Raw genomic sequence first — 16,569 nt, forward strand, 5'->3', positions numbered from 1 at the left:
TCTTCTGGGTCTCTCCTCAGAGGTGGGAGGAAAGCTTGCTGCTCCTTGTAGACACAAATCAAACAATTTGGATTTCATGAACCCCACCTGGGATACTGCCTCTTCATTCCAGTCTTGTCATGTTGGTATTTAGGGTTTCTCATTTCTTGCATGAGAGGCGAAATTTTAGGAAAAACTATCTAGTTCGTGTTCCTTACAGCTTAACACTTTCCCTGGGCTCCTTTTTTATATAAGTCTGAGGACAAAATGTAAGAAAATGATTTGAGGTAGCATTCTGATTTCTTTTCATTTTTGTGTTTATGATGCAATCCATTAACTTCTGGGTGCTAAATTCTACATGTGGGACACATTTTATGGTATATCTGTTTAATAAATATGTAGACACAATAAATGTTCACTTAAGTGTTAAAAACAGAGCTTCTAAACTTCAATTATGTGTACTTGTCAAGATGCAGATCTGATTCAGGAGGTCTGGGTCTGAGAACAGCCAGAGATTATTTCTAACAAACTCCCACGCTGAACCTGCTGATTGATGGTCTCTGGACCCAGTGTGTGAAGGTGTGGCTCTTTACAGATTTCACCCCAAGGGAGGAGCCTTAAATTCATTTGTGGTCATTGTGTTCAACAGGTACACTTGTGTGGGATGTACATGTTTTGGCTAAAATAGCCCTTGTATTTTATAACAGAAATCTTAAAATTAATCCCCAGTACTGCTTATGCCTGTTAATGATTCACAAAAATCCTCTCACTTAATAAGAGCTATTTTCCAAAGAGCTAACATTGAATTGCAAATATTCTTCCAATCTGAGTGACATCCACAACTCATTCAGTCATGTCTCCTGGGGACAAGGCAGCTTTTTGCATGTGTTGGACACTCAAGTGTATGTGCCGTGCACAGTCTTGAAAGCTGTGGATGACTACAGCACTACCGGGAAGCTTAGTCTCCACCGAGGGGGCAGGGTACCAGGGAGACTAAAGTGATACAAGAAAGGCCTTAAATAAATGTTAATTACATTCCAAGGAAAGAGAGACAATGCTCATCTGTGGCAGAGCCCAGGGGAGTCTTCTGGGGAAGGCAGCCTTTGAAACAACCTTGAATCACTGGGCTTGGGTATGCTGAAATGAGGCTGCTGGGTGTGGAATGAGGTGAGAACGCATTAAAGGGAGAGAAAGTTTGAGAAAATATATGAGCTAGGAAAAGTAGCCTATGCAGTCATAAATTGGGACTAGTTTCAGTTTGGCTGAAATACAGATTTCATGCTGTGAAATGGTAGACAGTAACCCTAGAAAGGAAAGTTGAGATTACAACAGAATGACCTCACAAGCCAGTGGGAGGCGTTGGGGTTTAAGTTAGGAGGCAGTGGGGAGTTGTTTTCTACCCAGCCCATTTGTTCTCAATTCTGCTTTCAGATTTTCCTTTTCAGTTTTTTCTTTTAATTTGAATTATTTGAATTATTGATGTTTTAATCCTTCTCAAGTTTCTTTTGATAGTGTATAAAAGAGATTAAAAGAGGAAAGTCGATTTGTTTTAGGAGTAGGATAGAGAGGATGGGAACAAGGAGAATTCCATGTACCAGCCTCTGAGAAGGAGGCTCTGCAGTGATGGGATAATCCAGAGCTGGGGAGTCTCTTAGCTGCCACGTGTGGGTCTGTAGCTTTTGCATTTAAGATGCCCAGAAATGCATGAAAAGAAAAGGGAGGAAAAACTAGGTACATCTTCCTAGGTCACCAGGTTCTTTCCATGCTAGTTCCATTGTACCGTGCGTTAGAATCAATTGTGTTTATCACTAAATTTAATTTACATGATAATTAATAATAGTCTGGACTTAGAGGAAGTTTTTGGATTTAGATGTTTCCTTCTTATTTAAATATTAATGTTTAAACAGTGTTGATTCCTGTTAGACTAGTTTCTTGAAGAACTCTTTCTTATTTCCTAAAAGAAATATAGGTATGATGCACAAAGAATTTTAAAAGCATGTAAGCTCTCCTGTTAGTCATAATAGAAAACCTAGCTGCTAGGCTCCAAGGCTCTAATAACAAAGGCTCCTAGCGGTAGTCTATTGCAATTGTAATTGCATATGTAAGAACAGGATGTGTGTGTGTGTGTGTGTGTGTGTGTGTGTGTGTGTGTGTAAATACCTTGTCTTTTATTTTATTTTTTCCTCTTCCTTCCTTTCCCCTTTCCTATACCTTGGTTCTTTTTTCCTTTTGAACAATTTCTTCCCATGTCATAATATCCATTGTACATTTTGATCCTTATTTACTCTTTGAGTTCTCACCCCAGGGAGATAATATGAGTTTTACACAGGCAAGTCTGATTTACATATGAGTTATCATCTTAAGTTACATCCTTTTACCTATAAATGTCTCAAGTTTATCCTTATTTATGGCTCAGTAGTACTCTATTGTGTCTTTGTCATCCATTCCTCAGATGGTGTACGTTTGGGTTGTTTCTAAGATTTACTATTACATATTGTGTTACTATAAAGATGGGTGCATGTATGTCACTGTGGCATTATGGTTTTAATTTTTCCTGGAAGATAATGAGAAGGGGAATAGCTGGGTCAAATGGGATCTCTAATCCTAGCCGTTTGAGGAATCCAAACACTGGTTTCTATAGTGGATCAGTCTACACTCCTACTAACAGAGGAGGAGGATTCCTTTTCCACCACAGATCCTCCAGGATATGTTATTGGTTGATTTCATTGGTTGATTTCTTGATGATAGTCATTCTTTCTAGAGTGAGAGGGAATGTGTGTTGTTTTATTTTACTTCTCTCAAATGACCAATGATGCTCAATAATTTTTTATGTATTTATTTGCCGTTTGTATTTCTTCAGTTGAAGAAATTGGAACAAGGAGGATTCCTGTTTCTTCATTTGAAGAAATACAAATATCAGGGAGACAATAGGATTTTGTAAGGCAGGGAGGCAATGTGATTTTGTTAGAAGTGTGTATTCATCTCAGATTCCCATTTGGTGGGTGTGATTTTCTTCAGTTCTTTTTATATGTTCTAGATATAAATCCTTTGTTTAAGTGACAACTGACTAAATATTTTTCCTATTCTGTGGGTTTTCTTTTCACTCTGTTCATGATTCTTTTGTTATAAAAACCTTTTTAATAAGATGAGATCCCAGTTGCTGATTGTTTATAGTATTTCCTGTGTGATCTGTGTTTTGCTCATGATGTCTCTGCCTGCACCTATGCCATTAGGATTTCTATGTATTTTCTCTTCCAAAAGATTTAGTGTTTCTGTTTTAATATTTAGATCTTTGTTCCATTTTGATTTTAGTCTAGTGCCTGGTGATAGACATAGGTGTAGTTTTAGTCTTTGGTATATGGAAATGCAGTTTTTCCAGTACCATTTATTAAGGCTACTGTGATAAAAATCAGCAGACCTGAGGATCAGGGGAACAGATTAGAAAATGCACACACAACTCCAAATACGCTCAATCACCTTATCTTTGGCAAAGAGGCCAAACATGTTCACCAGAAGAAAGATAGCCTCTTATATAAGTGGGGCAGGATATATCATTTTAAGTGATGAATGTAGAAAGTAAAGAATGTAGAGGCAACATAAATGCTATGACTGGGCTCAGCCATTTTCAAGCCTGGCATGGGTTGACTGTGCAGTGTTTCTCAGCATTTTGGTTTGTTTATCACCACTTACCTAAGGAGCCTCTCTCCACCCCACTACTATTCCTCCTTTACAATATGTTAATACCACATGCTACAAACTAAATGTTTGTGTCCTCCCAGAGTGACATTGAAAGACATGGAAGATAGAAAGCAAACATGTAAAAAATTTCATAGTTTTTGTAAGTAAAAATATAATAAATGGCAAAAATTAGGGGGGGAATATGGTTGATAATTTGAAATATTTATGAAAGACAAATACATCTTTATGCTGAAGAATTACATTGGCACCTATGCAGGGTAAATAAAAATAAATCAACACCTATAATCATCATAAATAAACTGTAAAAAACCAAAGCTAAATTAAAATCCTTAACAGCAACTAAGAGAAAAGATAGGTTATCTACGAAAGAGTAATAGTTCTATTAAAAATAGAGCTCTCATTGGTTATAGTAGGAATGGAAGACAATGAAATAGTTGTAAAGTGCTGAGGGAGCTAATTACAGACCCATAGCTATGTATACCTGCTATGCAGGAGTAAGGTGAAGGTGGACAGCTCAGACTCCCTGTGGACCTTGCCACAGTCATCATCAGTGGATGGTTCTTAGGAAGGAAGAAGTGGAGGCCTGGGGAAGAAAGAGTTGGATACCACAAACAATAGTTAGCTAAGCAACTGAAAATTATTTGACTTATCTTGAAATTGGGAATTGCAGTATGTATTGATTTTTAAAAACTACATGTTTTAAAGATAAAACTGGGTAGAACTGCAATCTTACACTACAGTAATAAGGATGAGCAGAGTTCCCATACCCTTAGGAATTCCTAGAATTTCTCCACCTTGTTAAGGAAGCACAGTAGATAGTTAAGTCCTCCTGCTATAAAGTTAGGGAAAAAGGCTGACTTTGTGCAAGAAGAGACTTGCTGAGGTAGAGAACTTAGTTTCTTTTTGACTTTTTGAAAATCCAGGGTGCTATGAATGAAGTCACTACATCTCTTTCCCAGGCAGATGCCCCGACTCGCGTGAACGCAGCTGAAGTGCTTTCTGCTGCACACAAGGTGTGCCAGCAAGCAAGCATGGCCAGTCCTGGGAGCCCAGGGACTTCCTGCTTCACAGCATCAGACGGAAGGACTCCTGACCTGTGTTTGCCACAGTAGTAGCTCTCATAGGTGGCCAAGAGAAAGCCATATCAAAGGGACTATAAGCCTTTAAGAACAAAATGGACACATCTAACAGCATATGATTTAATTATTTAATAATGAAAATTTACTGTACCATACTTAATGGTAAAATAGACATTTAAAAGAGATGATAAAAGTATTCATTTACTGTTGTAATGCTATGATACAATCGCTTTTGTGTTTTCTGAAAATCATTTTCATGTTATTAGCCTATTGATATTTTGGTTCTGTGCATAAAAGCCACAGTACATCATGGCATGCAAACAAAATTCACAAACAATTATACAAAATCAACGTATCTACTCAGGTAAAATTTGAAAGGACTTGAAAAATTTGATAGTCAAATCCCACTATACATTTATCTAAAGACATTATTATTTATGTTTTACATTATGATTGATTTAAATAATCAAGAATTTGACCTGAATGGATTTAGCCTAGTATACTCATAAATGTAAACTGATATGTACAAGTTTATCTTCTGCTGTGACTTTTGGAAGACAGATCTGGGATACTGATACACTGAAATAGTGCATGTCTGAATATACATATCTGAATATGCATGTCTGTCTCTTGTTCCAAAAAAAATGTATTGGGGGCCGGGGAGATGGCTCAGTGGAATAAGGGCTTTCCTGGCAAGTGCAAGAGCCTGAGTTCAATACCTGGTTCTGGGAAAAAAAAAAAAAAAAATATATATATATATATATATATATATATATATATATGCCATAGCTCTCAACATAATATTTGTTTATGAGACTGGAAGATAATGAGATTTAGATGGGGTGATGTAGGTACCTTTCCCTGGCCCACAAAGGGGTTTATGTCCCACTAACAGAAGGAAGAGACCATAGCTGTCCGTTTGTGTAGTGCGAACGAAAGCAAGGAGGAAGCCCCGTGTGAGCCAGGGAACAGCTCCTCACAGGGACCAAAGTGGATGGCACTTGAGTTCCAATGTCCAGCCCCTAAAGCTGGAAGAAATAAGTTTCTGGTGTTTAACTCCCCCAGTCTGCTATTTTGTTATAGCAACTCAGCAGACTTACATATCTGGGCTCCCTCAGGTGGTTTTGGAAGGAATAAGTGGATCTAGTTGGAAGAGCCCACTCAGCTGTCCCAGTTTTGTGTTCACCACAGCAGTGTACTGGGAGAGGGGGGAAGCCCTTATTTAGCTGTGAACCCCATGACTCTCAGGCCTTGGCATGTGCTGGTATCTTTGTTTAAATGCTTAAATCCAAATCTTACCGTATGTTTTGCTGGCATTGCAAGTGCATCGTAATACTGGAATTTTAAGATGCATATTTTAGATCTTTTACTCTTGACAGATGTTCCTTTTAGTTTCAGGTAGAAAATATTTGGCATTTTTTTCTTTTCTCAATATAACTTAGATCAAACTTGGAAGTGAAGTCAACAAATAAGTTATTTATGTGAACCGGTATGAAAATGCGTGAATCAAAGACTTCTTTAGCATATTTTCTATTTATAGAATTTTCCAAGAGATTTGTTCATATTAAAGTGGACCAAAATCACTTATTTTCACACAACACCATTTATATTTTAGTGGTTTGTTGTGCTTCTGGTTAGCCTATTCTTATTGTACATATTTCTATTTAAGAATGGACATATAGAAAAGTAATTTTTTTGTTGTTGTTATTGTTGATACAGGGTCTTGCTATATAGCTTGGATTTTAGTGATCCTCCTGTCTCAGCGACCCCAGCACTGGGGTTACGGGTGTGCACCACCATGCCCATTTTCGGGGCCAGCATGGCCTGAGGTACTGGGGATCAGGGATTGTACTTGGGATCTTGTGCTTGCCAGGCCGGTACTTAGACTGCTATGCTATCTCCCCAGCCCAAAAAGTAAAATGCTGAGAAATCAAGATATTGGACATAGGTATTTAGAAAATATCTTCAACAAAGGCCAAGAAGAGATAGTAAACAATGAGAAAACAGTGAAAATAATTTGTAATGATCTAAGTATAATATGGAATTCAAAGTATCACTGATTTTATCATATCAATTATTTGAGTGGAGATTAAAAAAATGTTATTCAGGTTTGGTCAACTATATAGCTTCCCTTGGGACACGCCTTCATTTAGCATTGGCAGGTGATACTTTACTTTTATATTTTTGCTGAACGTTTTTATATTCATTAACAATCATGTCATATTAAAGACATATGTGTCAGTATTTCTGCAGAGCAGTGATAGCGAACCTCTTAACACTTTCAGTGATACAAACAGCCTACTGCTGTAGCACTGCCAGTGCTCCAGAGAGAAGGAGAGTGAAAGAGTGACAACGAACAGGCCTGTGCCAAACATACGGGAGGAGGTGATGGAATCCAGGGGGCAGTTCTGGGTTGCCAGGGAATAAAATCTGCACCCAACCATGATTTTTCTTGACCCACATAAACTTGGACAAAAATTGCAAAAGATGTCTTCTTATTCCTGGTTGCTAATTGTAATAATTTACTATTTATCAGCTCATATTCAGTGAATGCCTGCTCTACGCCAGGTCCAGGTCTGAGAATTTGGCATATATTTGTCTTCTTTAGTCATCTCGATGCTCCAAGTAGCTACTATTATTATCTATAAGTGTGCTCTGTGATGTTTATGCCACAAGGAAATTATCTAATGCATTTGTCAGACCATCTGTCCATTCTTAAGAGACACATAACAGTGTGTTTTAAACATAAAACAGGACCAGCGATGCAGCTCAGTGGTAGAGTGTATCCTCAGCAAGCCTGAGGCCTTAGACTTAAGCTAATTAAAATTCCAACATTCACCTCTTTTCTCAGTGGTAGAACTGAGAGAGCTTGATGAAGGGCAAATGTAGATTTCATTTCTTTTGTTTTGTCATTTATTAAGTCTTTGCCACTGTAATGAACTCAAAGCACTCTATAGAGTAAATCCATGAAATTAGTATAGACATAGTTAAAGGGGTCACTGAAATTAATTCACTTGTGTTCATCCCAACCAAATTTCCCAGTGAAATGGATGAACAAATATTTTCCTTAAACAAGATTTGAGAGAAGAAACAGATACATTGACTTTGTGATTCAACAATGATGCCTGAATTTGACCCTGGCTGCCAAGTTTCCTAGAGCACTGGCATCTCAGACATGTCGGCGTAGGTTCCCAAAATAAGCTGGGGATATTTAGTGGATGAAGACCTCAGACTTACTTGCTATTGTACTCAGTGATGCTTCTCATAAATCTTCAGAAAGTTTGGAATATGTTTTAGAATTCTATTTGTAAAGTCTTCCAGTCTTGAGTTTCATTGCAAAAATTTTGTGCAAATCTAATCATCAGGTTAAATTTTTGATGCTGTGTTCAATTTCAAGGTAAGAAGATTTAACAAAGATAACTAAATTCATGGCAAGAGAAAGAAGGAGAGCAGGGAGATATATTAAAGAACCTAACATTTGTCAGGGCGCAAATATTGGGAATGACTGAAAAAGAAATACAAAGAATGACTAAGTTAATGACTTGTTTTCAATTCTAGTGAAGGACGATATTTCTCTTTTTAAAGAAGAAATGCTCTGCATTGCTCCTTTCTCTTTGCTATATTTTATTTTGACTTAATTTTTTTTCCTGAGACTCTATAATTGTGCTGTATTGTATGCACTTTCCAATGAATGATCTATTTATTTACATGAAAGGCAAAATTCACTAATGCAAAAGCAACACGAAAGACTTTTTCCTACCAATTTTCTAAGGAAAGCCAAGGACAGGTTTTTTTTTATTATTTGGTTCTAAGTTTCATTTGCTTAAAATGAAAAATGTATTCTTAAAACTAAATAAAAAAATATCATATTATCAGTATTTCTGGCTGCAAGTGAATGAATACTTACTCTGAATAGGTTCATGTGAATGGCCACTCTATAACTATTGTGTTTTGTTCGAAAAGTATATTAAAAAGTAGAAACAGCATCATGAATGAAGAAAAGGGATAGAAACAAAGTATAAAATATGTAATCTTTTAAAAGGACCTTATCAAGGAGAATCTTAGTGAAACTTTAAATGGGAGAGCCACACAATCCCGAAGCTTTCCCATTTCCTATTCAATGAATAATTTACTTTTTAGATGAGATTTGCTAACATTATTGCAGAAGAACTGTAATTGAAAATTATTAAAGCTCTATCTTTATTGCGTTTTAAAACCTGTGCATTTGGTGTTTGACCAGGTCTGCCTCATCATTAAGAGTTTTGAGGGAAAGTAAAAATCTCTGTCTCCTGAAGAATAAAGAGCAAAACCTTAATTGCTTTCTTGTTTCCCACAAAGATGCTAATAGGATGAACCGAATGTCAGGAATAATAAGACAAAATGATGGTGTACACCCTGCAAAGAGAAAATAAAACATCTTTTTATGTAAACTGTCACCAGAACCTCAAGGAAACTCTTTGCTCTTTCCCTGCCCTGATTTTGAACTGCTTCATTAAAAGTAATTTTGTTTTTTAGAACTATAACACCCACATTATTCTATTAAAATTTTTTAAGAGAAATCTTCAATTAAGAGGTTATTGTTGTCTGAAGGATTTTTCCAAGTTGGTTGGTAGCTGAAAATGTGATCATCCCAAATTTGAATGGAAATATGACATTCATCATGGTTTAAAATGGATAAATGTCTTGTCTGTTTGAAATGCCAGTGAACTTGGTATTATTTATCAGATCCTTTGAAAAATGCTAGAATTTTGAGAGGAGAGGCTCTTCATAAAGAAGAGAAATGAATCATCAATTCTTCTTGCATTTAATTGCTTGAAAAGTTAAATCAGATATATTTATGGAACCCTTGTTCCATGTAGTGTTTTGGCTTTTGAGAGCTGAAAATCAACAAGGGACTATGGAATTCAGCTCAATCCTTTGTGAATATTCCTTTTTGTTAGTCAGGAGAGACAGTCTTTAAAACCCATCTCATTGGCCATCAAATTTATATCCTGAGCTGGTCCTGATCTCAGTTCAGGTACTAACTTGGCTTAGAAACTCACTTGAAAGTGTTTAGATCTATAAGTGCATCTAAACTGCTTGTAAGGAATTTAATTTACAAACAAATTCTTAATAGAGAAAATACTAACAGTAACTTATTGGCCTAATGAATATGGGAATTTTTCTGAAGGCTCATGAGAAGAGTGTATGTATTTGTCAACTCAGGCCATGAAGATCACTTTGCAATAGGGGCAGCAGTGATCAGAATTTCCCTGTAGCTTCCTAGTTCTTCTTTCATTGTGTCTGTGTAAAAATATGCACCTTAGAATTGGCACCAGTTCACATAATTTTGTGGAACTCAGTACTAAATCGTACTCATGATTAAAAGGATACGTGAGCATGTGAAAGGCTCTGAGAAGCTCAGAATCCTATTCTGTAAAAGAGAAATCTGTTCTCCATTGTACAATGCCAGGCTTCCCAAATTCCTTTAATTAACTATGGAATCTCCCCCCTTTCTTTTCTGTAGTCTAATATGCAATTGCTTCCTTTGAAACTGAAGATCTGGGAACATTGCTTTGATCCACATTTCTCTATTGAATCCATCCATGGGACATAGATATTATCCTTGCTTTACAGGTGGAGAAACTGAGGCTTAGCGAGGTCAACTTCTCCAAGGAGCCAGAGCGGGAGACAGCAGGTCTGAAGCCGATGCTGTTATCTAGTGCTGTGACTAGAAAATAGGAGCAGAGATTTTAGTTTAACACATGGACTACTTATAGTTCTGCTTAGTGATTATACACCTTTCTTTTTTCTGTGCACACTTTCATAGTTTTCTCCCATGTTCATACCATTAAGGTTTTGTAATAAAAGCCCTCTTTTTATGTACAGTGTGTTGGCTTAGGTTATTGAATTCCATGCAATACTATAATTAAGTTTAAGCCCAAATAGCACATAGAAAACATAATTTTATAATTTGTGTGTAAATGCACAGAGTCGAGTAAAGCATATATATTCCCTTAGAGCTAGGAATGATATTCTGTAAAATATTGTGAGCCCACAGAGGAACATGAATTTAAAAAATCCACTTGTCTGGAAGGACTGTGTTTAAACTAATTTCAGAATATTTAAAAGATTCAATTTTATTTGTAATATTAAAGTAAAAGTTATGCCAAGAAAAATATTTGAAGGCATTAAAAGATTATTCTGATAGTGATCAAATATGTTTTTAATTTGTGGACAAGTAGATAACATTTAGACATGTTATCTATGTATACCTTTATTCACTTGATATGCATAAGTTTTGTGGTTTGGTAAGCATGCACATGAATATAAAAATATATACATGTATTTATCTAATAAAACAAGCTTATATTTGAGTTGTTAAAAAAATCCATCGTAGTTATTTTAAATGTAATAGAATTTTAGATTCCTTTAATAAATGTCCAGTGGATAGATTTATTATTATTATTATTTTTAATTTCCTGCGTCAGATCTAGGTCTTTGATAAATACCACAGACAACCCCAGAACTGCAGGAAGGGCTTGACAGTTCTTCAATAAAGGGCTGTGTGGTTTTTTTTTGTCAGTGTCTTCCTTCCAGTGACAGCTGCTTTGTTCTTTTCTAGTCAGATTTTCTAGTTAACACATCAAAAGTGTATCTGTGTACATGAAGTACGAAGAAAACAGTTCAAAGAGGTAAGAGATTCACTTTTAACTCTTCACTACATTTTCCCCACACTTGTCACAAAAAAACATCTCATATGGAGACTTTGGAACAAGGTGAGGAGTTCATGGTGGGGCCCAGGGATGCGTGGCATGGGGTGGGGGATTAGCGATTTGGAAGATAAGTTGATCAGGCAACACACTGAGACCTCAAGTTAGTGGGAGGTTATCTGAGATGAAGAATTTGCATTTCCCCAAGACAATGAAGCCCAAGAGGCGGACACAGCTTTTTGTGTGTGATTTATTACTGCAGACTTGTTCTCCTTGTTGGTGTATCTTGATGACAGTGTTTGCCTTCTTTATGCACACAGCTCTGCAGCTGTCATTGTCACCTATGCCAGCAGGTTTCCTGGACACATGTGAGCACTGAGGTTGGCCATGCCTCCAGGCTTAAGCAAGTGTCCTTGGAGCAGAAACTCCCTGATCTCTTCTGAATTAGTTATTAGAATGACAAAAGCCCAGGAGCATAGCAGTAGCGGGCCACTACTCCCTCAATAGAAGGATACCCTGACTGAGCAACATCACAAAGTAAAGAGCAAGTAGGAGCAAGCGTCCCTCTTCTCTACAGAGCCATGCGTACTGTAAGTCCTGAGTAGGGAGATTGCCTACAGAAAGCCTCCTTCAGTGATTCAGGTTGAAATAGGCCAGTGCTACATTATACCCTGTGTATACTTTTTAGCATACAAAGGAAAGCAAAAGCAATAAACATTTATTTTAAAGAATTTTTACATTTGATGTTTTAGTAAAGCATCAGAGTAGCCACCATGAGAACAATAAGAAATCTCTTGGATATTTTTTTACTTATTTCATAACTGAGCATGATGTTTAATTTTTCTATTCATGTGTTTTTCTGGAGTTAGAGGCCCTAAAAGTATAGGACAACCCTAGCAAAAGCCATATGCACACCAAATAAACAAAACAGCCCCATGCTTCCCGGGTATCTTTGTTCTTGGTATTGTTCTAAGCATGAAGGAGGCAGAGTTGTAACAGGGAAGGGACAGGGACCAGTGGAAGACTGCCTGGAATAGGCCAAGTGATTTAACTTCTTCAAGGTCGGATTCTCTCATCTGAAATTGAGAATTCTTGTGATTCCCAATGCAGTTTTGGCTTTTGCTATGGTTTGTATCTAGTTGTCCCCCTAAAGCCTTGTGCAGTCAAGGGGAGAGTTTGTGATTAGCTCATGATCCACTGGGATTATGGGTGTGAGTGCTATACCCAGCCTGAGGCAGAGAGCCTGAATGCAATTTAAGGGAAACAGACTTCCTCCCTATTGCCATTGTTGCTGCTACTCCTCACATTTGCTCTTGCTCTTTGCCACGGCCATGAACTGCTGCCCTCTGCCATGTTCCACTCTGCCTTGGAGCCAACTGACTATGGCCTGAAACCTCCACTAACTGTGAGCTAAATAAACTTTTCCTTCCTTCATTTTGGGTTTCAGTTACTTGTCCCAGCAATGTAACTGAGACAGCCTTGTTAAGGTGGTTGGAGAGGTACAGAGGTTAAGCTGGATTGTTGACTTGCTTGGTTGGAGAGGTCTCTGTGATGCTTCTGGCTATGCCTCGGGTGAGTCATGGAGGTGTGGCCTTTGGTTTCTATCTGGTGCTTGGCTTCTTCCCCTTGGTGATGTTCCCCTGTCTGCTTTCCAGCTGCCGTGAAAGGAGTAGCTTTGCTCCACCACAGCCTTCTGCTATCATGTTCTCACTTTGGAGCCAGCTAATCAAGGACCAGACTCTCTGAAACCATAAGCCAAATTAAAACTTTCCTCCTTTAAACTGTGGCGGTCAGGTGTTTTGTGCCAGCAACAGAAAACTGCTGAGTGCAAGAGGCATTGTATGTGTACTCACTTGGCACACCCAAGCAAGGTGCGTGAACTTCCTGGGAGACTCAAGGACCATCCGTGAGCCAGGGAGGACCACGGATGGGATTTAATGTACCTCTCTCTTGTGGGGTGCCAAAGTTTAGCCTATTGTAAGCTATTTCCTTTGAACAAATAAGAGGTATGAAGGTGCTAGCCATTAAGAGCTTTATTTGTGCTTGTAGTAATAAATATACAATAAGAGAGATGATGGCCTTTTAAACTTTTACCTATTTTTAAAATTAATTTTCAATTCTAAATATCACATGGTGCCTCTTATATGAAAAACTCAATCTATGTAAAGTATGAAATAAAAGACAGATAATAGGAAAAAAGAGGAGGGAAAAGGAATTATAGGGGCGGGGGAGATGGCTCAGTGGAGTAAGTGCGTCCCTGGCATGCTCAAGGGCCTGAGTTCAATCCCCGGTTCTGCCAAAAAAAAAAAAAAAAAAAAAAAAAAAAAAAAAAAAAAGAAAAAAAAAAAAGAAATTATAATCCAATGTGAACAATGTATTTTAAAGTATACCTTGACTTAGTACAATTGTCTTACATGTTTTATATGTTCTTTGACCTATTAGTCTGGCTTTCAATCTGTCTATATGATAATTAACTTTATTAGGTCATATAAGATAAATAATGAATTAGTTGCTGGGAAAATAAAATAATCTGGAGGGAAGTGGGAAAAGGAACAGAACTGACATATGCTATGTACCAATCCCCAACAGTGAATGTGGACATTATGTACTGCATATATGTACTTATAAAAGTAATAATAAATAAAGAACATGGATATGCCTACAAGCATACAGTCCTATATGGACACTTAGAACAGAAATAATTTCTTTTTTTATCATTCTAAGTTTTGTTAACAAAATAGAAACACAAACATAAGGCAAGATACTTTGTTGTTACATCTTATCAGACCATACAATGTAGTAGCAAGTTTTTTGTAAGAAGACTTAGGTGAAAACTGTCATATATCAGTTCCATCAAAAACTGCAGATTGAAATATCTAACATTCGATACAGGGAATTTAAAAAATAACCAGTATTAGAAAACAATGAGTTCTCTCACTCAGATATGAGGGAATTTCTTGCTTCTTGTAATCACAAAAAAAAAAAAAAAAAAAAAAAATCAAGATTCCTGTTGCACTCCAAAAGGAAAAAACTTAGGGAATTAGTGGATAATTTTCACTGCTTCACTGTAAAGTCCCAGATCAAAGGACTGTCATCTTCTCTACACTGGACGCAGGATGCACACATGATGGTTGCCTTGGCCGTTACTCTTCTAGCTACTTCCATGATTCCAGATATTTGTTCATCAAGTGGCACCATCAATTCAATGGTTTCATTTTTTCCTTCTCCATCTGAAAGGATAAACATTTTTTCCAGTGGGATGAATCTTTTCCAGCCTCCCTATGAAGCAGACTGGCCAGTCAATGAACTGAGATATCATGCTAGTGTTGATGTGTGACTTGGGCAAATTCACCACGTCCACCATTATTAGTCCACTCCTCCAAAAGCGATTTCAACTAACATTAAATGTAAGGAAAACTAATAAGAAACAATCCCATGCATTTTATTGAAGATGCTGTAAGAACATTTTTATTTATTTTAATTATGTATCCTTTAAACTATTTTCCTTTAAAAATCATGTCTTTACAATGCATATCATAGCTGCATTGAGATTCTGTCTCACCACAGACAGAATGGCTATCAACAAGAATACAAAATCGGGGCTGGTGAGATGGCTCAGTGGTCTAAAGCACCTACTTAGAAGAAGCTTAGCAAAGCACAGGGACCGCGGTTCAATCCCCCAGCACCACATGCCAGCCAGCCCCGCCCCCTGGTGGGCTGAGGTGGCCGCACGCGCACACACACACACACACACACACACACACATTAAAAAAAAAAAAAGAATTCAAAATCAATGAATGCTGACGAAAATGTGGGGGAAAGGAGCTCTCTATATTGCTGGTGGTGATGTACTGCAGCCATTACAGAAATCAGGATGGAGGCGCCTCAAAAAGGTAAACACAAACTACAGTATGATCTAGCTGTACCACTCTATGGCATAAACCTAAATAAATGAAGGTCAGCGTGCTATGGGGATACCTGCATGGCCACCTTCACTGCAGCACAATCCACAATACCCAAGATATGGAGCCAATTTCTTTGCTTATTAACAGATGCAAAGAGTAAAATTGTCACACACACACACACACACACACACAATGGAGCAATAGAGTATTGTTCAGCTATAAAGAACAAAGTTATGTTATTTTCAGGAAAATGGATGAAACTGGAGATCATCATATTAGGAGCAAAATCTCGACTAGGGAAGGCAGGTATTTGTGTTTTTCCTAATAGAATCTAAAATTGATGACATGAAAGTAAGAGGGAGCCTTTTATTAGACAAGAGGCAGGAAGTAGGGGGAGGTCAGAGGGAGGATAATAGTGGGGATGGAAAAATAGTTATTGTATCATTAAGGGGTCAGGATATTGACACAAATTTATTGAGGTAAAAAGGTGTCTACTACAGACCACTGAGTGAAACAGCAGGTTCCATTGGTAATATTTTATTTTTTAAAATGCAGTAAGGTATAGAGATTTGAAGAAATTGCCTGGAATGGTGTTCACTCAGCTGATTTAATCTGTCTTGGAGTGAAATGCTGAGGACATATTCCTTTTTGTTTAAGAGTAGCTTTTTTTGACTTGTGCTATTATAAAGTACTTCTATGAGGATGAAATGAAGAACTGCCATAAGCGTGTGCGGTGAGCGATACGTTAATTAGCTTGATTGTAGCAGTCATTCCACAGCATTACACATATCTCAAAACATGATGCTGCACACCTCGAATTATATGATTTTATTTGTCAGTTATACTAAAAATTTAAGGCTTTTGAAGAGATAACTTTAAAAGATTAGTTTTCTAGGCTTCAAAATAGAAAATATAGTATGAATCTAGTATAGCTTTTGAATGTATTTCAAAGAATAATAGTGCTGCTCCATATTCAAAAATTTCTATTTTAAATTTTTACACCTGTATTCCTTTTAAATTAAAAAAGAAGACTATGTGCAGCTTTTAATTGCTTGCCCAGGGTGGTCCAGTTGTTATTTCTAGTTCTCAGAAATACTCTTCCTTTGTTATCTGTCTTATTCTCAAACTTGCTTGGTATGTTTAAAAATAATTCCTAGAACTTTCTGTATAACTTGTGGATCAATGGCTCATGCCTCAGATTCCTTGTATGACTTG

General features: G+C 37.2%; 1 pseudogene; it reads right to left on the reverse strand.

Annotated features, from left to right (window-relative positions):
- Positions 1 to 14,447: 14,447 nt before the first annotated feature.
- Positions 14,448 to 14,813, reverse strand: LOC101576858 (annotated as a pseudogene).
- Between the last annotated feature and the right edge of the window lie 1,756 nt (positions 14,814 to 16,569).

This window comes from Octodon degus, unplaced genomic scaffold (assembly GCF_000260255.1).
Source record: "Octodon degus isolate 3935 unplaced genomic scaffold, OctDeg1.0 scaffold00030, whole genome shotgun sequence".
Taxonomy (NCBI): Eukaryota; Metazoa; Chordata; class Mammalia; order Rodentia; family Octodontidae; genus Octodon; species Octodon degus.